This window comes from Haliotis rubra, unplaced genomic scaffold, assembly GCF_003918875.1.
Source record: "Haliotis rubra isolate DU_JTF1 unplaced genomic scaffold, ASM391887v1 Scf124, whole genome shotgun sequence".
Lineage (NCBI taxonomy): Eukaryota > Metazoa > Mollusca > Gastropoda > Lepetellida > Haliotidae > Haliotis > Haliotis rubra.
This window is the reverse complement of record NW_025765159.1, coordinates 721,932-747,327: the sequence shown is the minus strand read 5'-3', so window position 1 is coordinate 747,327 and position 25,396 is coordinate 721,932. Positions and strand designations below refer to the sequence as shown.

General features: G+C 43.7%; 1 protein-coding gene across 2 annotated transcripts in view; it reads right to left on the bottom strand.

The window, feature by feature from the left end:
* Positions 1–25,396, bottom strand: part of LOC124266206 (cyclic nucleotide-gated cation channel alpha-3-like) — a 212,420-nt gene that overhangs the window by 149,243 nt on the left and 37,781 nt on the right. The window contains exon 1 of one of the 2 annotated variants that reach the window (XM_046701012.1): positions 22,701–22,998. The exons of the other annotated variant lie outside the window; for it this stretch is intronic. The gene's annotated coding sequence lies outside the window, so the exon portion shown is untranslated. Of the gene's footprint in view, positions 1–22,700; positions 22,999–25,396 lie in introns of those variants that run through there. 2 annotated transcript variants of the gene reach the window in all.

Sequence of the window (25,396 nt, the reverse complement as noted above, 5' to 3'; positions counted from 1 at the left end):
TGTGCTTTATTATCACCCATGGAGGGGTAGTGGTGTTTTATCATAGGAAATTCTTCATGGAGGGGTATTCATCTCTCCATTTTCCTCTCTCCCAGTCTAGTCCTTATTATCACCCTCTAGATAATATATCGATTGAGCTAAATGAAAAGACTGTCAAGATTTCAACGTGAAAGAAGCTCCTCTTTCACAACTTGGTTCATCATTGCGACATGACGCCGACTCATCCATCCTCACAAAGGTGAACCAGCAGGCGGAATGCTAATTTAATTTACACCTGAACTCGCAACACTAAACAGTCGAGTTTAATTGCTTACAGCATCGATTAGACATTGGCGATAAAGATTAATAATTGCTGGCGAGAAAACGATGTCTTTTATTCAGGCTTGACGAAATATATCGACGTCCAAAACGCCAGACAGAAAATTGCGCGTAATCATCTAAGTAGCATTTTGCCTTAATATCAAGTTTAATATAATTCAAGATATGACAGTGTGGCACAGTTGGATTTGTACTTGATAAACTGTCGCTATTCTCAGCAATGACAGTCTCATACCACCTTTAGGGCAGATCTTAAAGACGCAGTCTAACTTGTTCACCAAACCGACGACGCCTCAACAACCTAAAGTCAGGTTAGCAAACTCGCGTACTATTCACATGGAATCCAATCAATTTATCAAACTTTTTCAGCAACTGCCGGCTGACCGGTCTTGCCACCGTCTGCAACCCACGTGATACCCTAAGAGTCTTTAGAAATATCTTTCTCCCCAATTCAATTGGCGGCGAATAAGTTATTTCATCCAAGTGACTACTTGTCAATATCAAATCGACTCGTATGACCTAATTTTTGGAAGGAATGTTTACAAAAGAAAATCGATAACCATATATCTGTATTTTCTATTAGGGTTATGGTGAGACATGTGATTTTGTAAAAAGGCTACAAAGAATGGAATGGGTTTTTTTTCCATTAATTTCCAAATTGTCTGAAAAGGTGGTTCTCTTGCCCAGAAAGTACGTACATTGATGGTTGACACACTTTTCGAATAATGACAAATACGCATGGGCGTCAGAGCTGGGTAGAATTTGTGTTAGATTTATAGCCAATTGCAATAACCTGTCGTCAAATTAATTCAACTTTGTGAGAAAATGGTTGTGAATGGTTGGTAAGTTTCATTAAATGCTGTAGTTGTCGGCTGACATACTGGTGGTGCCGTACTCTGTTTATATTCCAACTCTAAGTCATATAGGCAAGAAAGGACCAACCCGTTCAAATAGGCGAGAAAGGACCAACCCGTCCATATAGGCGAGAAAGGACCAACCCGTCCATATAGGCGAGAAGGGACCAACCCGTCCAAATAGGCGAGAAAGGACCAACCCGTCCATATAGGCGAGAAGGGACCAACCCGTCCATATAGGCGAGAAAGGACCAACCCGTCCATATTAGGCGAGAAGGACCAAACCCCGTTCCATATAGGCGAGAAAGGACCAAACCGTCCATATAGGCGAGAAAGGGACCAACCCGTACATATAGACGAGAAGGGACCAACCCGTCCAAATAGGCGAGAAAGGACCAACCGTTCATATAGACGAGAAGGACCAACCGTCCATATAGACGAGAAGGACCAACCCGTCCATATAGGCGAGAAAGGACCAACCCGTCCATATAGGCGAGAAGGGACAAACCCGTCCATATAGGCGAGAAAGGACCAACCCGTCCATATAGACGAGAAGGACCAACCCGTCCATATAGGCGAGAAAGGACCAACCCGTCCATATAGACGAGAAAGGACCAAACCGTCCAAAAGATAGAAGGACCCGTCCGTCCATATAGGCGAGAAAGGACTCAACCCGTCCATATAGGCGAGAAGGGACAACCCGTCCATATAGGATGAGAAGGACAACCCGTCCATATAGGCGAGAAGGGACCAACCCGTCCATATAGACGAGAAAGGACCAACCCGTCCATATAGGCGAGAAAGGACCAACCCACATTCCGGGCGAGGAGGGACCGACCGCCCGTATAGACGAGAAAGGACCAACCCGTCCATATAGACGAGAAGTGACCAACCCGCCCATATGGACGAGAAGGAGCCAACCCCTCCATATAGATGAGAAAGGAACAACCCGTCCATATAGATGGAAGGGACCAACCCGTCCAAATAGGCGAGAAGGGACCAACCCGTCAATATAGACGAGAAGGGAACAACCTGTCCATTCAGGCGAGGAAGGACCAACCCGTCCATATAGATGAGAAGGGACCAACCCGTCCAAATAGGCGTGCAGGGACCAAACCGTCCATATAGATGAGAAGGTACCAATTGTCCATATAGTCGAGAAAGGACCAACCGTCCATATAGACGTGAAGGGAGCAACCCGTCCAAATAGACGAGAAGGGACCAACCTGTCAATTCAGGCGAGAAAGGACCAACCCGTCCATATAGGCGAGAAAGGACCAACCCGTCCATATAGACGAGAAAGGACCAACCCGTCCATATAGACGAGAAGGGACCAACCCGTCCATATAGGCGAGAAAGGACCAACCCGTCCATATAGGCGAGAAAGGACCAACCCATCCATATAGACGAGAAAGGACCAACCCGTCCATATAGGCGAGAAGGACCAACCCGTCCATATAGGCGAGAAGGGACCAACCTGTCCATTCAGGCGAGAAAGGACCAACCCGTCCATATTGATGAGAAGGGACAAACCCGTCAAAATAGGCGTGCAGGGACCAACCCGTCCATTTAGACGAGAATGGGCCAGCCGTCCATATAGACGAGAAGGGACGAACCCGTCCTTATAGACGAGAAGTGACCAACCCGTCCATATAGACGAGAAGGGACCAGCCCGTCAATTTAGATGAGAAGGTACCAATTGTTCATATAGTCGAGAAAGGACCAACCGTCCATATAGACGTGAAGGGACCAACCCGTCCAAATAGGCGAGAAGGGACCAACCCGTCCATATAGATGAGACTGACTGACTGACTGAGTTTAGTTTTACGCCGCTTTTAGCAATATTCCAGCAATATCACGGCGGGGAACACCAGAAATGGACTTAACACATTGTGCCCATGTGGGGAATCGAACCCGGGTCCTTGGCGTGACGAGCCAACGCTTTCCATATAGGCTACCCCACCGCCCCCATATAGATGAGAAGGGACCAACCCGTCCATATAGACGAGAAGGGAGCAACCTGTCCATTCAGGCGAGAAAGGACCAACCCGTCAACATAGATGAGAAGGGACCAGCCCGTCCAAATAGGCGTGCAGGGACCAACCCGTCCATTCAGGTGAGAAGGGACAAACCGTCCATTTAGATGAGAAGGGACAAACCCGTCCATATAGACGAGAAAGGACCAACCCGTCCATATAGGCGAGAAAGGACCAACAGTACATTCAGGCGAGAGGGACAAACCGCCCATATTGACGAAAAAGGACCAACCCGTCCATTTAGACGAGAAGGGGCCAACCGTCCATATAGACGAGAAGGGACGAACCCGTCCATATAGACCAGAAGTGACCAACCCGTCCATATAGACCAGAAAGGACCAACCTGTCCATATAGACGAGAAGGGAGCAACCCGTCCATATAGATGAGAAGGGACCAACCCGTCCATATAGACGAGAAAGGACCAACCCGTCCATTCAGGAAAGAAGGGACAACGCGAGAAGGTACCAACCCTTCAATATAGTCGAGAAAGGACAAACCGTTCATATAGACCTGAAGGGACCAACCCGTCCAAATAGGCGAGAAGGTACCAACCTGTCCATTCAGGTGAGAAAGGACCAACCCGTCCATATAGATGAGAAAGGACCAACCCGTCCAAATAGGCGTGCAGGGACCAACCCGTCCATTTAGGCGAGAAGGGACAAACCGTCCATTTAGATGAGAAGGGACAAACCCGTCCATATAGACGAGAAGGACCAACCGTCCATATAGACGAGAAGGGACCAACCTGTCCATAAAGACAAGAATGGACCAACCGTCCATATAGATGAGAAGGGACCAACCCGTCCATATAGGCGAGAAGGGACCTACCCGTCCATATAGGCGAGAAAGGACCAACCGTTCATATAGATGAGAAGGGAACAACCCATCCATATAGATAAGAAGGGACCAACCCGTCGATATAGATATGAAAGGACGAACCCGTCCATATATGCGAGAAGGGACCAGCCGTCCATATAGTCGAGAAAGGACCCTCCGTCCATACAGACGAGAAAGGACCAACCCGTCCATATAGGCGAGAAAGGACCAACCCGTCCATATAGGCGAGGAAGGACCAACCCATCCATATAGATAAGAAGGGACCAACAATAAGTCCATTTGTATAGCGCCCTATATCCAATCACCAAGTGGTTGCTCATGGCGCTAACTATATACATATTTACAATAGGAGTTCATTTAGATGTCATAGTGCTTCTTGAACAGGAAAGTTTTTAAGTTAGACTGGAAGCTGGCTATTGAGGGGGATTCTTTGAGAGACACGTGCAGATTGCTCCAGAGGATAGCTGACAAGTAGGAAAAACGTCGGTGTCCACATGTCTTCAGACGTGCATTTGGGATGATTAGCAGCGACTGATTGGCTAATCTCAGAGTCCTGGTTGGAACATACTCCCTTACAAGACTAGAGAGATAGGATGGAGCTGCGTTGTTAAGACATCTGTAAGTCATACTAAGTATTTTGTATTCTATCCTAGCTGGGAGTGGTAACCAGTGCGGACGCATGAGGATTGGGGAGATGTGGCTGTGCTTGGTGGTTCTACAGATCAATCTGGCAGCTGCTTTTTGGACTTTTTGCAACCTGGAGAGCAGGTCTTTGTTCATGTTCCCAAGCAGACTATTACAGTAGTCCAAAGCGGGACAACACCATAGATCTTACAAGTCAGTTTTAATAGGTGGCGTATGCTGGAGATATTCCTTATGTGATGATAACAGATTTTACATAAGTTGCTGACGTGTGGCTCCATAGAAAGTGTAGAATCTATCATGACACCAAGGTGTTTTACTGTAGGGCTCACGGAGATCTGAGATTCACCTATCTTAAGTGAATTCACACTCAGTTTAGCTCTGTTGGCTGGTGAACAAGCTATGAGAATATCTGTTTTTTGGTATCGTTTAGTTTGAGTTTACTAACGGTCATCCGTGTCTTCACATTGCCTACACACTCTTCAACTTCTGCAACTTGTGATTTTGCATCATTAACATTGAGTTTTCTTAAAAGTTGAGTATCATCAGCATAACAATGATGTAAGATGTAATGCCGAGTAATAAGGTCCCCAAGACTGCTGGTGTAGGGTGTGAACCTTGCGGGACACAACTGGAAAGGTTGCATGTCTGAGATCTAGTATTTTGGATGAGCACAAACTGAGATCGTTGTGATAGGTATGAGGAAAACCATCTTAGAACAAAGCCGCCTCATCCAAAACGGTTTTGTAGACAATCAAGCAGCTGTTTGTGATTTATCGTCCGCTGCCGATAGGCGAGAAAGGAGACAACCCGTCCATATAGGCGAGAAAGGACCAACCCGAGAAAGGACCAAGCGGTCCATAGGCGAGAAAGGACCAACCCGTCCATAGTAGACGAAGAGGACCAACCCGTCCATATAGGCGAGAAAGGACCAACCCGTCCATATAGGCGAGAAAGGACCAACCCGTCCATATAGGCGAGAAAGGACCAACCCGTCCATATAGACGAGAAGGGACCAACCCGTCCATATAGGCGAGAAAGGACCAACCCGTCCATATAGGCGAGAAAGGAGAAAGGACCAACCCGTCCATATAGGCGAGAAAGGACCAACCCATATAAAAAGGCGAGAAGGGACCAACCCGTCCATATAGGCGAGAAGGGACCAACCCGTCCATATAGGCGAGAAAGGACCAACCCGTCCATATAGGCGTCCATATAGGCGAGAAAGGACCAACCCGTCCATATAGGCGAGAAAGGACCAACCCGTCCATATAGGCGAGAAAGGACCAACCCGTCCATATAGGCGAGAAAGGACCAACCCGTCCATATAGGCGAGAAAGGACCAACCCGTCCATATAGGCGAGAAAGGACCAACCGTCCATATAGGCGAGAAGGGACCAACCCGTCCATATAGGCGAGAAAGGACCAACCCGTCCATATAGGCGAGAAAGGACCAACCCGTCCATATAGGCGAGAAGGGACCAACCCGTCCATATAGGCGAGAAGGGACCAACCGTCCATACCGTAGGCGAGACGAAGGACCAACCCGTCCATATAGGCGAGAGGACCAACCCGTCGATATAGGACCAGGACCCGTCCATATACAGACAAAGAAGGGACCAACCCGTCCATATAGGCGAGAAAGGACCAACCGTCCATATATGCGAGAAAGGACCAACCCGTCCATATAGGCGATAAGAGAAAGGACCAACCCGTCCATACAGGCGAGAAGGGACCAACCCGTCCATATAGGCGAGAAAGGACCAACCTGTCCATATAGGCGAGAAAGGACGAACCCGTCCATATAGGCGAGAAAGGACCAACCCGTCCATTGAGGCGAGAAAGCTCCAACCCGACCATATAGGCGAGAAAGGACCAACCCGTCCATATAGACGAGAAAGGACCGACCCGTCCAAACTGTCGAGAAAGGACAAACCCGTCCATATATGCAAGAAGGGACCAACCCGTCCATAGAGGCGAGATGGAGGCCAACCCGTCCATATAGGCGATAAAGGACCAACCCACCCATACAGCCGAGAGGGGACCAATACTTCCATACAGAGGAGAAGGGACCAGCCAAGGTTTGTTCATACAGGGCATTTAACAGAAAATGCCATCGACCTTACATATTTATGAAGATTATTGTAAAACGTGACTTTCCAGAAAACAAAAGTTCTGAGTTTTGACATATAATTTCATAAAAGATTAATCTATTGACTTTATTTGTCAATATGTAACTATATTTACGTTTGTAACTTGGCTTGTCACGCCTTAGGATAAGGTGTGAAGCCCATTTCTGATGTCCCTCGCCGTGATATTGCTGGAAAATTGCTACAAGCGGCGTAAAACTAAACTCACTCACTCGATCACTTTAGCATAAGGCCAAGGTCCTCGGAGCGATCGTAGAACTGTGACGAACACCCATACGAACTCCCATACTTTGACAGGGACCTACGCGTTGTGAAATGGGATCTGGTTTGACTCGACACGTGAGTCTAACAACCCACAACCCCACCCCATCTCCATTCCTGTCCCCCAACACACCCACCCACCACTCCGTCACATAGTTATAATATTTCTAAACACAACGTAAAGCCAAACACCATGTAACCCACTCCAGCTTTATCACAAGCGCTGAAACGATGCTGAAACGAAGCTGAAACGAATCTGTGTCTATTCAACAAACACAACCGTCACTTTGTAAAGTAAAGTGAAATGTCCGGACCGTGTTACCCTTGTCTTCGTCCACAGAAACACCAATTGATACACCAAAGGGTTCAGGAATGATTGCAAACAGTAATACCCATTCCACGAAGGCGCTTTTCACAGGCACAGAAAATTGTTAGTTTAGGCTGTTTTTTTGTCCCATTTCCTATTCAAATTGACTTATTATGCGTCACCTGCTTTATCCCGCCTTTAAGACCATAAGCTGGAGGGGCCGAGAACACCGCCACCAATAGTGCTTAGTCAGCGATCGAAGAGATGGCGCTGAGCAGCAGCTTCCAGAAATTGAATTCGAATAACCGCCGCCGGCAAATTTGGTCAAGTTGCTCAGTATGCAAATCAGAACCTGCTCTTTCGATGTAATCCAACTCTCGGGAATATGCTTTCAAAAAGAAAATGTTGACATTTTAAACCAAGAATGAAAATGGCATTTTAGATTAGTATTGTGTTTGAAATGCGATACAGTATTTTTTGTAATTGGAAACGGCTTTGGAATAAAGCTAGTTCACGCGAACAGTTGTTCAATTTATTAAAAATTGTTCGTAAAAATTGTTTAGCTAAGAATGAAGCTTGGGGTTGTCAGCGCTTGCATAAAAGCAAGTTAGTTATGTGAACAAGATACTACATATCTGTCACATCTACTGCTGCATAACTAAAGAAACACGATTACATTGACCTTCTAAAATCAATTATTCATTCGTCGGTTTCCGTAATTAAACGGATTTTCCCGATGTGACACGAACTCATACGAAGGCACCGATGACGTGACAAAGTGGTGTTTACATGCATGCGAGAAAGTAATATGGCTTAGTTAGTGGTATGGGTTTCACTATACGCAAAAGTAGGTATAGGGGAAAATAATATTGGATTCACAGCATGAGTATATGCTACGTTTCAGTGTCACCTGTGACCGGGTGTAAAAACCTTGGAGTGAACTTTGCGTGCAGACTCTTTCAGTGTTGTCACAGACCCTAGTGTACAGTACACAACCCCGTGCACTTAAAAGAACCCACGAATCCGTTGGTATATGACCAGATGGTGGCCACATGAATACGTGGAAACACCTAGTTGCGGGTACAGCAGCGTGCAGTAAACTTGGACAAAGTACTGTGACTATGTGTCCCAGTCCACCCAGCTGTGAATGGGTACCTCGTAAGGATGGGAAAGCTGCAATAACTAGGTGCGCCTTGTGCCAGCAAGAGTTGACTCTCCAGGGAGTTGAGATAATAAGATGTGCCGTTGAGATTGACATCCAATGATCGAGAGAATAATACCAGCGCCTTGAGTATGCACTATTGCGTGGATATGTGCGCTCTATAAATATCCAATAATAATAACAATGATCATCCCAATGGGATGGGGAAGGCTGAGAGTCAGGGGCTTTAAATTTGCTTCATTCTGTATACTGGACTTGGCTTCCGATAACATGTGGGCAGTGGGGTAGCCCAGGGGTTAAAGCGTTCGCTCGTCAAGCCGAAGACCCGGGTTCAATTCCCCATGTGGGTACAATGTGTGAAGCCCATTTCTGGTGGACCGCCGCCGTGGTGTAGTGGTTAGAGCGTCCGCCCGGAGAGCGGAAGGTCGATGGTTCGATCCCCGACCGCGTCATACCAAAAGACGTTAAAATATGGTACTTGGTCCCTGCCTGGCGCTCGGCATTAATGGGTACAACAAGGACTGGTCGGCTCGCAGTATAATTTGTCTGAGTGGGGTATTCATGCTTCACTGCGGCATGGTATCTCAGTGGGCTAGCATTATAAAACCAGCTTCAGTCTGGGCTAGTACAAGCAGCCACACATACACATACACACGCATGCACGTCGTCATATAAGCGAAATATTCTCAAGCACGACGTAAAACCCAATTTCACCTCACCTCACCATTTCTGGTGTCCTCCGCCGTGATATTGTTGGGATTTGCTAAAAGCGGCGTAAAACTATATTCACTCACTCACTCAATTCATGCCAGCTGTGAGGGTTATGCACGTGGCAGCGACTGTGTTCTCATATGCATCAAATAACAGCAATAAATGAAATTTAAAAAGAAAACATTAACAAAACATGTCATGTTACAAAGAACGACGGGCTGTTTTATCCCAGGTATTGATCGGCCTCTGACGAGATGCATTATACTGTGCATTATGGCAAGTTGTGTACGATGTCATTGTTCATCAAACGTACCCACTGAATTCGAACTGTTTAAACAGAAAATGTATAAAAACGTAGGTTGCGGTGTAAATATCAACTGACGGAAAACTAAATAATTAACGCCTAGGCCAGCCTGCACAAAGGAATCTTAGCGGTAAGACGAGTGTAAACCAAACATATTGACAGGACCAACACGGACGCAGCGTTAAGTGTATTTTGTACAAGCTACCCAACACGACATGGCGTCCCTGGATGATACTTGAGCGTATTTTCTTAAAATACATACATTGATTCGATTCTCTATATTGACACAGATCTTAAAGAAGAGTTATAACATCGTTAAAACGTTATGATTGACATTTCACAGATCATATATTTTGTTTGTCTTGATAATGCTGACTTGAAGCATTGTGTGCATTTAAAACCAAGGTGTTTCTCCTTCTGCGTAATGTCATATATAAAATGGCAGCAATACCCTTCTGTGACCTTTAATATGGTTTCGCATTGTGTCCATAGCGATATGGGCTGGTGGAGTAGCCTAGTGGTGAAAGCGTTCGCTCGAAGACCTGGGTTCGATTTCCCACATGGGTACAATGTGTCATGACCATTTCTGGTGTCCCCGCCGTGATATTGTTGGAACATTGCTAAAAGCGGCGTAAAACTATACAGTAGACAGACTTGGGTAATTTCAAAATTCCGTTGAAATTCTCCATTGAAGTTACATTTTGAGGTAAGAGCTCTCGAAGTGAGTTATCAGTCACTAAGTCTTTTCGGCATGTTTTCCTAGCGGTCTACGCGACGTCTTAATACTACTTCCGGTTCGTTCCTCAATAACTTCCGGTTGCGTTGTGATTGTTTCTCATAATAAACTTTACATTGCATGCTGTGATATGGTTGGAGCTTGAAGCCCCGTAAACAGTTTAAGACTCCAGCGTACGTTTCACAGGAGCTGTTACCCTCAATTCGTGCACCACTGGAAAATCCTGCCTTGAAGGAGATTTCAATTTCCAAATCAATACGGTTATTTTCTAAATTGATTAATCTGATTAGATTCAAGACATCCGTTGAATTTACTCCCTAATCACACAGGGGACCTGTCAGAGACGATATGCGATATGAATATTCATAAGTCCTGCCAGTGTATGAACCGGGGAACGCGTCATGTCAGAAAACACGAGGTGATGTACCAGTGAATTATATTCCTTCCTCACTGTTCAATAAATGAGTTGCCTTGACAGAATGTTTGCACTATTGAACTACCTCAAGGAACACATTACGTTTTTATGTCACAAATATGACGCGAGACGATACATCAATACATGCATATGAAATCGACAAGGGTCATGTTGTCCAAATCAAACAAGAATTAATCTTGAAACAAACATTTAACGAGATTCCGAACGATATTCATCGCTTCTCGGTATAACAATTATTACTCAAACCAATAATGGTTGTCACTCCTTCAATTTTATTAATAGGCTGGGGGTGACAACCATTATTGGCATGAGTATATAACTATAGAACTAGTGCAATTATATATATTGACCATTCGTGACTACTGACGACTTTGGGTCACCTTCAAGAACAGTATAGGTCAGTCTGCGATTTAAAAGCATCAGAAATCAGTCGGAATAAGCTTACGAATGTGCATGCATTGAAAATAATAAAATTTTTGCCACACTCCGCATAACTAAAAGTGTCCCGAAGTTATAAATGTCAACCGACACGTTGAAGACTTATCCCCATAAACTTAGATGGAGGTGTGTGAGTCTGGGTCAGAGAGATCTACACAATTGGGGTACGATGACGTGTGTCAACCACATCAGTGAGTGAGTGAGTGAGTTTGGTTTTACGCCGCTTTTAGCAATATTTCAGCAATATCGGGTCGAGGACACAAGAAATGGGCTTGACAAAGAAAGAATTCTATTGACGGACCAAGAACATGATAGGAGCGCGAGTCCTGGATTAGGTCGCCACAAATGCTGTTTCGACCAGCAACGATGACGTCCGTCCACACGGTCACATCAGCATTAAGTAGCTGGTGATGTAGACAATCTATATAACTGCACCCGAGGCACTGTCCCAGGAATTTCGTCCTTGAAGATAATGTTCTGAAGGTCGGTTGTAGGCTCTGCAAATATTTGCCTGTCGATTGGATTGCTGTAACAGGTACGTGCGAAATGCCCACGCGACTTCAGGATTGTGAAAGAGTTACAAACAGGTCGTCAAAGGGTCTGGCAATGATACAAAGAATGGGATCCTGGGCCCCGTTTCACAAAGCGATCGTAGCGTTACGGCTGTCGTAAGTCTATGTTAAAGCATGGGAGTTACGATCACGTCAGCGCTACGATCGCTTTGTGCTACGGGGCCCAGGATTCTAACAAATGTTTGCAGTTACTACACAATGTGTCAGGATGTGGCAAAAAGAAAGTAATGCAGAGCTTAGACTTATGCCACTCAGAATGAGTGAGTGAGTTTGGTTTTACGCCGCACTTAGCAATATTCCAGCTATATGGCGGCGGTCTGTAAATAAACGTATCTGGACTAGGCAATCCAGTGATCAACAGCATGAGCATCGATCTACGCAAATGGGATACGATGACATGTGTCAACCAAGTCAGCGAGCCTGGTCACCCGATCCCGTTAGTCGCCTGTTACGACAAGCATGGGTTACTGAAGGTCAATTCTAACCAGGACCTTCACGGGTATGCCACTCAGAGGGTCTGATGTTGACTTAAAACATGATCTGGGGCAATTTGGGATTCAAACCGACGAACGTCTCTCTTGGCCAAGGGACGCAACTCTGAACATAGAATAGTGGCGCCTGAGATGATGTTTACAATCAACGTACAGGTCCATTATTAGATCGTATCTATGCATAGGTCAATTACATTTTTTGTAACAGTTGGAGCTACCTACAGTTACTAAGACAAACATTTGTTTGTTTGTGGTTTAACACCCACCCTTAGTGGTATTCCAGCTTTAAGACCACAGTCTGCGAAAATGAATAATTATTAAGCATTGATCTAACAGGGATACGATGGTATGTGTCAACCTTTCAGTGATCTTCTCATCCCACTACTCGCCTCTTATGACTAGCGTGGGTTACTGAAGACAAATTCGAACCCGGATATTAACAGGGTGAAACTATTATTGATAACAATATTCTGTGGTCATCATGAAATACACAATGCCACTTTAGAAAGTGATCAAATGTAACATATGTTATATTTGGGATTACACTTTCTTAGTAAAGTACAGATTCTAGTACTTTCACCATGATGGTCATTCATTTGATAACCACGACGTAGAAAATTTTACTCTCCACTTATGTGCGAGATGAATAATATTGAACTCGACAAAAATTAATTCCAATGTAGTTCCTTGGAAACAATGAAAATAGCAAGAGATCTGATAACGAGCAAGTGAGATGGTATTTTCTTATAATTACAACGCCTAAATGGCATGCTGCCTGACACTTTCAAATCTGGCAGCATTGGTTTTGGAAAACTAGAGAATGCAAGCTTTCTAACGATACCAAACACCTCTTGCTATACCTTCAATAGACGCGTTTCAATTTTTTACACCAAAACCTTCTCCTCTATTTAGCAATATTCCAAACGGGGCAAAACCTGAAATGAGCATACACATGAGGGGTATCGAACCCGAGCTTTCGACGCGAAGAGCGAACCTTTATCCTGCAGGCTTCTCTGCCCCTTTAATAACTATCAAACACCTCTAATCTGAACATTAAGAAAGTCGTAAACTATCGTATCGTCTTGTTTTGTAAATTAAATATACACTGAAGCTGTTTACAGGCGACTGACACGTGTTCACCAGTATTAACAGCGCACAAGGGTCACATTAAGACAATGACACCTACTAGAACCTTACCACACAGCGTAATAGCGGAGACAGTCCCAAACCAGGAAGCACGGATCATGGCCGACCCGCACCTAAGGGAGGCAACTCTACACAGCAGGATATAGACCACTAAAACACCAGGGACCTCATCTAGTTTTGTAAACACATGAAGGCACTTTTCCCCCAACACTTTAAGGATCATAGTAGTTCACGCCTTCGGGTTTCCTTTAACCATTTACAACAATTATGTCGGAAAGCTGATATCCCAGGCGAGTAGTTTGTAAGTGACAGTACGCCTTTAAACTATAGATTTTTCGAAAAGAAAGAACGCATCTACCTCTCGAGAAGATCAACTTTAAACTTAAAATTTATTGTTATTTCTAATCTAACGGAAAAATAATGTAAACATTCTACATATAGTCTTTGTTTATGACCAAACAAGACCCGTGGGTCTTCAGTTAACTTCAACTCAAATACGTGGAATCCCAGCCAAGGACGGTGATGCCTTGAACATAATCCAAGATGGCGTGTGTGGACAGTAGGGTCTGGCTGTACACAAACATTTCTACATAGTAATTAGGGCCACTGCATAACTGTGATAAGTACCTTATAGAGTGAGTGAGTTTAGTTTTACACCGTGTTTAGCATTATTCCAACGATATCACGTCGGGGGACGCCAGAAATGGGCTTCACATATTGTACCCATGTGGGGAATCGAACCAGGGTCTTCGGCGTGACGACCGAACGCTTTAACCTCTAGGCTACCCTACCGCCCCACTTCGTTATAGAAGTAATGATAAAGCCTTGGTAATCATACAAGCTTACATTGGTAGCTGATACGCAATGTGAGCCAGTGGCGGTAGAGTCGTCAAAGGCACCGTATTACATGCGTCCCTTGATCATGATAGGATCTGATGATTGAGGGTTCGATTGCCGTTATGTGCTTTCCACTAACGTTAAGCTGACATGCCGCTAAAGAGGAGTTACACCGTATAGTTAAAAGGCTTGTGGACAAAATGTAGGCTTGTACACAATTTCAGAAATGTTAGTGAGTGAGTGAGTTGGGTTTTACGCAGCTTTTAGAAATATTCCAGCAATATCACGGCAGGGGACACCAGAAATGGGCTTCAGACATTGTACCAGTGTGATGAATCGAACCCGGGACTTCGGCGTGATGAGCGAACTCTTTAACCACTAGGCTACCCCATCGCCCCTCTCAGGAATGTGAAATGTCCGCGTAAAATATATAGTTTCCTGTTTATTAAGAATGAGAGACTGAAAGTTACATGGGCCCGTCAGACGTCTATTTTTATCTGACTTGATCAGACAATCTCTGATGCCAGACAAGTTATCAACGGTGTGAGCAGCGACCTACGATGTCGTATTACGAAGGCAGTCATTCGACTATTTCCATTGTGTCCAAACTGCCGCTACGATCACTCTACCACCAGTTTAACGGCTGGGACTTAACATTAAGTCCTCCCTCTCAGTTATATCCGTTAGAAGTCCAGACGCTTGTAATATAGGGCGGCTGGGACACGTGCACCTTGAACAGTGTCCACGGTCGGGAAGAGTGTGCCAGATTGAATGATACAATGGGGAAGAACCGCGGGCTTTGTAACAAGCCAATGATATCTAGATAATCAATTAAGCAAATGCATGGAGTGGAGGTTTCGGGAGCTTCGTGGGTTGAGAGAGTGTAGGGCAAATAGGCAGAACACTTGTCAGGGAGACTTGAGGTCATCAAAATTCATCAAGTGTTTAAACAGGCAACGGACAGGGAAATTGATGTAAAACTAAGGAAGCCCCTGTGCTCACTAATAACGAGATATACTCAACTTGTAATCAGGGCAACAGACTTCATAAGAGAGTTCAAACAACGCGGGAGGAGAATGAAGTCGACGTGAGTTCAAAATGTACTCAACGAGTGGGTGGGCTGGATTTCCTTGACAATAGTTTAGTTATATGACGTAAGCCTTTAATGTCAGAGGAAAGCTAAGCGTGACGCAGGTTTAATAGTATGAACATTTTCAACTTTACCGGCTAACCAAGACAAACGTTTAGTCCCTGAATATATATAATTTTGATAGTAACAAATATACCCATATGGACTGAAAAGGTGCCCCAGTGAGTTTGGAGATTCAGGGGAAATCTCGACTCTCACTGCAACTGTTACTGTCTACAGCGTAACATTCCCAGACATACAAATAGTGGTAGCCGTAACGCGCATGTCACAAAACGGTTACAGTCATGCTTTGGGTATTGGTTAGAGTCACGCTTTGGGTATTGTTTACAGTCACGCTTTGGGTATTGGTTAGAGTCACGCTTTGGGTATTGTTTACAGTCACGCTTTGGGTATTGGTTACAGTCACGCTTTGGGTATTGGTTACAGTCACGCTTTGGGTATTGGTTACAGTCACGCTTTGGGTATTGGTCACGCTTTGGGTATTGGTTACCTCACGCATGGTTACACACACGCTTTGGGTATTGGTTACAGTCACGCTTTGGGCATTGGTTACAGTAACGCTTTGGACATTGTTGCAGTCACGCTTTGGGTATTGGTTACAGTCACGCTTTGGGTATTGTTACAGTCACGCTTTGGGTATTGGTTACAGTCACGCTTTGGGTATTGGTTAGTCACGCTTTGGGTATTGGTTAGTCACGCTTTGGGTATTGGTTACAGTAACGCTTTGGACATTGTTGCAGTCACGCTTTGGGTATTGGTTACAGTAACGCTTTGGACATTGTTGCAGTCACGCTTTGGGTATTGGTTACAGTCACGCTTTGGGTATTGGTTACAGTCACGCTTTGGGTATTGGTTACAGTCACGCTTTGGGTATTGGTTACAGTAACGCTTTGGACATTGGTTTAGTCACGCTTTGGGTATTGGTTACAGTCACGCTTTGGACATTGTTGCAGTCACGCTTTGGGTATTGGTTACAGTCACGCTTTGGGCATTGGTTAGTCGCGCTTTGGGTATTGGTTACAGTAACGCTTTGGGAATTGGTTAGTCACGCTTTGGGTATTGGTTACAGTAACGCTTTGGACATTGTTGCAGTCACGCTTTGGGTATTGGTTATAGTAACGCTTTGGGCATTGGTTAGTCACGCTTTGGGTATTGGTTACATTCACGCTTTGGACATTGTTGCAGTCACGCTTTGGGTATTGGTTACAGTAACGCTTTGGGTATTGGTTAGTCGCGCTTTGGGCATTGGTTACAGTAACGCTTTGGGCATTGGTTAGTCACGCTTTGGGTATTGGTTACAGTAACGCTTTGGGCATTGGTTAGTCACGCTTTGGGTATTGGTTACAGTAACGCTTTGGACATTGTTGCAGTCACGCTTTGGGTATTGGTTACAGTCACGCTTTGGGCATTGGTTACAGTAACGCTTTGGACATTGTTGCAGTCACGCTCTGGGTATTGGTTACAGTCACGCTTTGGACATTGTTACAGTCACGCTTTGGGTATTGGTTAGTCGCGCTTTGGGTATTGGTTACAGTTGTAACGAGGAACTCGGTCTCAAAACGCCAATGAGAAAAACATTTGCAAAGACGGAGGTACATCTAATCGAAGATGTAAGCCATAACACGCTAAGTAATGATTTGAGATACATCAAGTTGTACAAAAATAATCACCCGAAGGAACTTCGACAACGTAAAGCAAAAGGCTGTGAGCAGTGTTTGATTGCACGGCGGCGTAGCCTCGGCAATACTGGCAGATTTATCCATCTCACAGAATAAACCTTGTTCTTTGTAATTGAAAACTGAACACCAATAAGCAAGAAACTCGGTAAAACATGTCAGCGAGATAAACGAGGGTACTCCAGGAGTGGGTAATCGATAACATGTAGAAAACTTGTTTGGGATTATTAACACATTCTCTACCACGCAGCGGCGTTTAAAAGCAACAGGGGCGAATGAAATCGGGGGCGTCACTCAAAGATGTTGTTACCGCTGCTACGAAGAATACACTTCAGATATTTGTCACACAACCGCCAATTACACTAAAGGCTTGTTTTGGCGAATCGTTGTAGAATTGTTTGAAATTGTCTGATATTGGTTGCAGTTTGTAAAGAGGAACTCTGTTCCGACAGTAAATCGTTAGTCGTTTTCTATTGTTTCAACATAAGCGCCACAAAACTACATGTTACTTCATTATACTGCCATTATGTGTCTAGTGAAGTTGGAACTAGTTTGGTGGTATAACGAGGCACCAGACGTTACGAGGATACTTTATGTGGGGTGTTGGAACAAGTTTACCTTCAGGGGTATTTATGTGACACTGGTCTGTGTTGCATTAATAATATTGGAATTTGTAGAATCAGCTGCGAATTATACGAGGCATGTTGGCGATCAAAAGGTATTTGTGTACAAAGGGCTTCTAATTTTTATTTTTTTCTCTTAGGATTATGTCAATTACAAAGTACTGTGACTATGTGTTCTAGTCCACCCAGCTGTGAATGGGTACCTCGTAAGGATGGGAAAGTCACCCTAACGTGCGCCTAGTGGCAGCAAGAGTTGTGTGATCCCCAGGGAGTTGAGATTGATAATAAGATGTGCCGTTGAGATTGACATCCAATGATCGGGGGAAAAGTATCAGCGCCTTGAGCATGCACTAGTGCGTGGATATGTGCGCTATACAAATATCCAATCATAAAAATACAAAAAATATCGTTCACCACTTCACTCGTGATGATCCCTGTAAAACTGATCTTCAGTAGCCCCCGCCTGTCGTCAGAGACACTACCGGGATTAGATCGCCAGGATCTGACTAGGTTGAATTATGTCACAGTAAATATTCTACATAAAGAATAAACACTGTGTTTAGCTATGGCATCCCAGACCACACGATAATATTCTTCTAATTGTGCTAGTGGCCAATCTTTCACGGTAATCAGTCAATGAGTCCGACAGAGTTGTGTCCCTTTATCAAAGGGAAGTTACTCTAGTTTATGATACGTAACATTTCGTTATAGACTGGTTTCCTGATTGGTGTGGCTTCATTAACTAGGCCGTCCGAACAAATTGTCGCAAGCACGAACGGGAGCCAGTCTAATTTCATCAGAGTCTGCCTTGACTATCACAACGTTACGGAATATATTCAAATGATCCCTGTTACCAGTCTAAGTAAACTTATGCTCGGTATTATTCGTTACACTGCTATACTGAGTCAAAGCGGCTATAAACTCAACTCACTCACTCACTCAGTTCAAAGGCTCATCTATACACGTACGTTTTGACAATATGCTAAAAACTAGTGATTTTTTATGTGAACGAGGTTTTTGGGTGATCAAATTCATACCAACGGACTCCATCTATCCTAGTCTAATCTATTTATTTGCTTGCAGTATATTGCACACATAATTACTGGCAGGATTACAACCTGTTGCATGTCTGTTTACCTTGATATCGACATGAACCAATTAATACCTGTGGGGGGTCTATGTTGTACTGCTGATCAATACCTGCACAAATAGTGTATGTAATTATCATCCCAAAAATGACAAGTGTAGTAACTAAATCAATCTTATTGCAAATATTTTAATGGTAGTTGCACCTACTCTAAATCAATCGACGAGACTAACTGTAGCAATACTTCATTGATATTTTGTCATTTATTTTGGAATAGTTCCGAAAGGTTATGGGTGAGCATGATTTTACCCCACTTTTAGCAATATTTCAGCAATATCACCTCGGGGGATACCAGAAAAGGTCTTTCACACAATGTTCCCATGTGGGGAATCGAACCCTGGTCTTCGGCATTACAAGCTAACGTTTTAACCACTAGGCTACCTACACCGCCCTGCTATTAGTATGAACAGTAACTTTAAGATATTTATATCTCCTTAATTAGGTGATACATAATTAATGCAACCTTTTGCCCCGATGTTGAGAATGTTTGAAGAAATCTTTGAGAAGTCAACCACCAGAGAAGGGGTTTGCTGTAAGAAGGCCTTACAGCCACAACACCAGGACCATACTGCCTGCCTAATGCTTCAGTAATTCGACCTGCGTTGTGATGACGGACCGTGATTTGGTCCAGCGTGAGAATCGAACACACAATCTGGGACTCTGCCAATGACGTCATGTTTCCATAAGGGATTGCAGGTCACTTGTCATACTGATTATACTTATGAACTAATGTCGAAGGTGGTAGTTTAATGGTTGACATAAAGCGAAGACGATGGTGGTGGTTAAAATGGTTGATATAAAGTAGAGACGATGGTAGTGGTTAAAATGGTTGATACAAAGTAGAGACGATGGTGGTGGTTAAAATGGTTGATATAAAGAGAAGACGATGGCGGTGGTTAAAATGGTTGATATAAAGCGAAAGGATCTTATAATGATAGATGAAACACGAAGACAATAGTTACGGTTTAATGGGTAAAGTGAGGTTAATGGCAATTTCATGTATTACGTATTATTACAGGGATAATTTTGCCGCTTGCAGTTAATAGGTAGGTATTAAGATGTCGACATTAGCTATATGGGCAAATATTAAAATACACTAGCTTGATGGTTTTACAAGGTACATGTATATATAAAACTAACATGATGGCGGTGGTTTCATAGGTGGATATTGGCTATTTGATCATGAAAATCCCTCGTCTGAGGTTGTGTAAGAAATCAATGCCCAATACTGCCAGATGTCACCTCTGACGTGGTGGTTGTAATGACGTTGTGCTAACCAATGCTGCTTCAGGTGGCTGCTTGTTCTGAATTTCAAGTTGACAGTGTGAGGTTATGCTGTTTGAGCACACGAAACAAGGCCAGCTGTCACTCGCGAGGCTCGGCTGAAAGGGACTAGTATTTCTAATCTTATTTGCAATCCGTGAAATACTTGGTGCAGGTGTCCGTAAAAGCATCCCAGCAATATGTGACAATACTTGGTACAAGTGCTCGTTAAATCCTCGCAGCAATCTGTGACAATACTTGGTACAAGTGCCCGTTAAATCCTCGCAGCAATATGTGACAATACTTGGTACAAGGGTCCTATAAACCATTGCAGCAATCTGTGACAATACTTGGTACAAGTGCTCTAAACATCATTGCAGTAATCTGTTACAATACTTGGTGCAAAGCCTTTATAAACCATTGCAGTAATCTGTGCCAATACTTGGTGTAAGTGTCCTATAAACCATTGCAGTAATCTGTGACAATACGTGGTACAAGTGTCCGTAAAACCATTGCAGCAATCTGTGACAATGCTTAGGGCAAGTGCTCTAAACACCATTGCAGTAATCTGTGACAATACTTGGTGCAAAGCCTTTATAAACCATTGCAGTAATCTGTGACAATACTTGGTACAAGTGCCCGATAAACCATTGCAGTAATCTGTGACAATACTTGGTATACGTGTCCGATAAACCATTGCAGTAATCTGTCATAATACGTGGTACAAGTGCCCGATAAACCATTGCAGCAATCTGTGACAATACTTGGTACAAGTGCCCGATAAACCATTACAGTAATATGTGACAATACTTGGTCTTGTTATTGTTTTTAATGTCGACATACGAGCATGCATCCGCTTATATGGCTTAACACATGTGTACATGAAGTCCGTGTCGCAATATAACCGTGCGCTCAGTCATTCCTCTTCTCCAACAGGAGAATAAAACTATTTTCTCACAAGCGATTTCACTCAAATATATAAGAGAAGCAAAACTCTTTCTGCTGCCCTCGTTATGTGTTCCCCTTTAATGGCGTGGGATCGGATTGACACGTTTTCTATGACCTTAGAGCTTTTTAAATAATAATATTTCTTCTTTACAATTGTTACTTTTTTGCGACACCTGGTGCCTTTTACTTATTTTTAGCGCTCCATCCATTTCTTGCGCCAATTGAGTGGTGACTGTTTTCTGTCATTGACGTAGTTATATATATACGAGTGACCCATATCTACACAAGAACACGACTAATAATGCAATATTATGGAATTAGCACCCCTTGACCAGAAGTAGGCCACTTCCATTACTGCTATCATTATTTCTTTTTTATACTCATTAAAACAACCAAAAAGAACATTAACTCAGAAATTTTATCTGGCTTCGTTGAAAACACCCAATCATCCAGTATGATTGCATTCGAGTACATCGTATTTATTGCATAGATTATCCACATGAGGCAAGTGTTAAGGGTAATAGTACTTTTTCAAAGTACAAGGTCATATGAGTTATGCTCGGTGGCCCCGAACATGAATTTGGTTAAAAAAATATATAAATTCCATCGTGCACTATTTGTACGCAGAGCTGTGTAAGATTAAAAAAAGAGAGAGAAAAAAAAGATAATGTCTGTGAAAGCAGTTATTTTAAATCAAGCAGTAGGCCTGTTCTCGATGCCATTACGAAAAGCCCAAGAACTCGCATTTGTATAATACTGTCATTGATTACGTTTTATGTAAATTTTGTTTTCTGTGCAATGGACGTGACATCAAGCTGATGAAAATACGCCTTTGATGTTCCAAAATTTATTTTGTCTCCCGAGCGTCGCGCTCTTGAGATGAAACTCAGTATTGATCTTCAAAAATACTTTGAGAAATAAAGTGTTTGAGACTAAGTCCACATTAAAGAGGGGATTGATCGGTCTTGTAAATGGATGTTATGTCAATGTGATTCGTTTCCTATAATATGGTTGTTGTTGTTGTTGTTGTTTTGGTGTTCTTAACGCAACACCAAGCACTCCAGCTTCATGGCAGTGGCCTGCAAATAAGGGAGGCTTGGACAGACATCGTGAGTAACGAGCGTCGGAACAACGTTGCCACGCCATCGTCGATGTTCCTGAGTCTGTCCGCCGGATCCTTGGGATCAGTTCTAACCAAAGTCCCAAAGATGCCATGGTATTTGCATATACGCCAAGGCATACTGCAGGACTCGTGCCGTGGACTCCTATCTACCATCCATTCATTGCTAAATATAGAGTTTTACGCCGCAGTAAACAATATTACAGTTACATCACGGCGTCTCAGCTTGATGTGGGAGGGGTGAGTGAGTGAGTTTAGTTTTACGCCGCCTTTAGCAATATTCCAGCAATATCACGGCAGGGGACACCAGAAATGGGTTTCACACATTGTACCCATATGGGGAATCGAACCCGGGTCTTCGGCGTGACCAGCGAACGCTTTAACCTCTAGGCTACCCCACCGCCCCTGATGTTGGGGATACATGTTAACATTAACCACTTTTGTGAAATCTAAAACACTGGAGCTGAGAAACCATGGAACTCAATAAAGAACATGGATTCAAACTCTCCTAACTATCCGAGCTCAAGTACTTACCAGTTTAAGCCTTTTCTGTGTTCCTGGTCCTCACTGAAGTACGTCCAATTGAACACGCAGTGAAAATATTGCTCTGTCTATCGTCGTTATTTCAACGGCTTATTGTTAAATGACGGAAAACACCTGGGGTTCAGTTGGCTAAGATACCGACCAGTTTCTACACGCTATGGCGCCAATGTCAATAATCCCTGGAAAAAACACAACCCGTCCTTTTCCGTGTGGAATATTATTTATCCATTTTGTTACAGCTTTGTAGAACCAATCTCGCTAGGTATCCCACTCGGACCGAACACTGGAATAAGACAGTTATCATGGTCTGTGTAACAGGTGTTGGGCGATAGGCTTGTTATGTTTATATGGCGGATACGTACGATCGTACATATATATATATATACGCGAGGGTGCTGGTTCTCACTTGCATATATAAGCCGAGAACTAATATGAAAGCCATTCAATAACAACTAGCCTGATAGACGTGAAATAAACCATAACTGAAGGTTTCCATAGCAACAAATGGTCGTTATTTCAAATAATAGGTACATATCTTCAAGTTGGGGTGTGACAGGGTTGTGTGCTATTGTTTTCACGTTTATATTATTCGACGTGAACTTTGTTCGTGGTGGCATGTGTCGCCTCTGTTGTCTGATTAGGGTTCCAGCTGCACGTTTCTATTGTTGTTAATGATGATGACGGGAGAAGTGATTAGTGTGATGTGATTTTGTGGTGGTGGAATTTTTTTAACGTCGTGCTTGAGAATATTTTGCTCATATGAAGACGTGCATGCGTGTGTATGTGTATGTGTGGCTGCTTGTACTAGCCCAGACTGAAGCTGGTTTTATAGTGCTAGCCCACTGAGATACCATGCCACAGTGAAGCATGAATACCCCACTCAGACACATTATACTGACTCCGAGCCGACCAGTCCTTGTTGTACCCATTAATGCCCAGTGCCAGACAGGGACCAACAAGTACCATATTTTGACGTCTTTTGGTATGACGCGGCCGGGGATCGAACCCGCGACCTTCCGCTCTGCGGGCGGACGCTCTAACCACTACACCAAGGAGGCGGTCGTGATGTGATTTTAGACTCGATCACAGACACAGGTACACGCACAGAGTGGCACATACAGACCCATGTGGCCTGGCACAGAGAGACACTCACATGCGCAGGTATAGGCTCACACAGACACAGTCACTATATAGACACAGACAAACACTCACAAACGCACACACACGTGCGCAAACATATGCAAGTTTTAGGCACACACAAAAAACCCCGCAGAAACAGAGACAAAACGGACAGGCACACTCACGCAGGCATAGGCTCACAATAACACACACACACACACACACACACACACACACACACACACACACCAAAAAAAACACACACACGTGCACGTACAAAGGCACAGAAAAACACGCACGCACACGCGCGTCTTCGCAAGCAACTTCTATGTAAAGACTACAGCAGACATTTGCGATGCATTCTTTCAAGTGACGTATAGTATTCTTTAAAAATGACGTACTCTTTCAAGCAGTAATTGATAATACAAAACCAACACGATTTTATAATGAAGCATTTAATCTAAAGCACACACCAGGTATCAACAGTTTGATGAACCACCCTCAAGGATGACTGACGTTGAAACTTAGAAATCACTCGATTCTTTGAATCGATTTGCAAACACAGGTAAACTCATGTTAACCAAAGTATGACACGTTAACGCGTTCACCTTAATACACTCCGGTTGACCCAAGTTGCCAATAGCAAGTGCTCCAAGTGATGTCATCGTTTCAAAAATGTCATTCAGCCAGAAATTAATTCATACATTTGAACGAATATCATTAAATAGTTATTGATAGTATATACGTGCTTGTCCGAATTTACCTTTCTGTTGTTAATGAATTGAATTTAGAATCAATAAGAATCAATAGGATATTGTTGGTGATCTCTGATGTTCTACACACACTTTATTTTGAACTTTCGTTCGTTTTAATACAGTATGAAGAGAGCGTAATGGCAGCTATGTCAAGAAATGGGACAGGTGCTTTGTCGCTGTTGGCTATAGCGTGTTACGTGGCTTTTGAGTTTTGCCCCCTCCTGGCAGCCATTTTGTTTTCGTTCTTATGCTGCGTTTTATTGTTTGATTACGACTACTGCCCTCAGTTATTCTGGTTTCGGTTGACGCAGGTGAAAGATTTTACTAATCGAACTAACAGGGAAACGTGCAGGCAAATCAACTATAAGTATCAATGCGAACAACGACGATATGCGTAAAGGGAAGTCCTATCGATATTTTCATCAGAGAATGGTTTGGTTTGGTTGTTGTTTTACGCCGCACTCAGCAATATTCCAGCTATATGGCGGCGGTCTGTGAATAATCGAGTGTGGACCAGACAATCCAGTGATCAACAGCATGAGCATCGATCTACGCAATTGGGATACAATGACATGTGTCAACCAAGTCAGCGAGCCTGACCATCCTATCCCGTTAGTCGCCTCTTACGACAAGGGTTGCTGAAGACCAATTCTGATTTTCACGGGTCTCATCAGAAAATGCCCACAATATGATACCATATTTGTCGGAATTTTAAGTTATAATGTTTTTTAATTGACGTGTTTATGTACATGAATATGGTAATAAATAGGACCCAAAAGCTTATTACAAGCGTCAATATTGTCCGACAACTTT